This window comes from Suricata suricatta, chromosome 9 (assembly GCF_006229205.1).
Source record: "Suricata suricatta isolate VVHF042 chromosome 9, meerkat_22Aug2017_6uvM2_HiC, whole genome shotgun sequence".
In the NCBI taxonomy this organism is placed as follows: domain Eukaryota; kingdom Metazoa; phylum Chordata; class Mammalia; order Carnivora; family Herpestidae; genus Suricata; species Suricata suricatta.
This window is the reverse complement of record NC_043708.1, coordinates 138,377,839-138,379,250: the sequence shown is the minus strand read 5'-3', so window position 1 is coordinate 138,379,250 and position 1,412 is coordinate 138,377,839.

The window sequence follows — 1,412 nt, the reverse complement described above, 5'->3', positions numbered from 1 at the left end:
GAGTGTCTGTGGCAGCTCTGGACAGCTTCCGATTGTAAGTCACCATGCTGAGACCGCTACGGCTAAGCATCACCCAAGTTCCTTTGGGACACGGCCAGATGGGTATCTGACTGGTCTCCTCATTAGAGGGGGCACCCCTACCCCTTTGTCTGTCTTTGCCGTCTGGCTGAGATAAAATCATACTGAAGGAGACACTGACTCTGTGTTCCTTTGCCTTGTAGATGTGAGGGCTTCTCCCTCATTCATCTCCCAGGTTAACAGCTATAACTGGAGAAAAATTTTAAGCTGGAAATTCTCCTTCTCTGCCCCCTGGGGAGCCTGTCCCCTTGCACGCCCTTCCCCCATCCTCTTTCTGTACCGCCTGGGTGGGGAAGGGCAGCCTGGGTGGGGAAGGGCCGGCCTGCATAACTGACTCAGGCCTCAGGCTAGGCCAGCTTCTCCCTCCGCCCTAGGTGATAAGAAACAGAAGACCACAGGAGTCAGATTTTTGCACCAAATTTCCAGTCAGAATTAACTACAGGAAACAAAGTGCCTCCCCTGGGCTCATTCAGTGTTTGAATTAATCTAAGTCTATTGGTTTGCTACAGTTCAAATAAGTTCCTATTACCTCTGCTCCAAGTGGGTAAGAGAATAGCTTGAAGTAATCGTTAAGTTGGTCTGTCTCAGTAATTGTTAAGATAGTTTTAATTAAGTGGAAAACAATTTGACAATAAAATATTATGGAAAAAAAAAAGAAAAAAAAGATAGTTTTAAAAGTTCTTAGTAATCAAACGTTAAGGTTTTGCTTGATGATAAACTGAGATTCAATTCATTGGCTAACAAGATAAAAACTGAAGCCAAGTCACAACTGGTGGTTGGTGTGTTGGTGTAGGGTGAGATCCGTAGATGCTTGTGCTTTTGACTCGTGGCAAAACAACTAGGGATCTTTAAAACTGTTAAAAACCTGCTTTGTACTCAATTGGTTCATAGATTTACCATCCAAGAAAAACTGGTAAAAATACCTTTCAGTTGGTTACTAAGTCCTCAGTTGGAGACCAAAGGTTCAGACGGCTGGGAGAATTAGAAAAGCAACCCTCTAGGCAGGAAATTGGGGATAAAATTGGGGATATGTAAGAAAGATATAAGACAATGAAAGTGCATTTCTGTTGAGGGTAAAAGAAAGTAATTTTGTCCTAAATGAGATTGGTTGCTTGGAAAGAAATGGCTTTGGGATAAAGTTTAAGGGCAAAGGAAAGTTGTAGAAGGTTCATGAAAGGAAATCATTGAAAAGGAATTTCATGTGTGCTCAGGATAGACTGAGGTTAGAAAGAATGGAGTTTTAAAGCACCCCAGGATCAGGCTGAAATTCTGCTTTTCTCACCATTGAAAAGACAAAGTTTTCCCCGGATTGTGATCTGCTCTTGATGAGACTG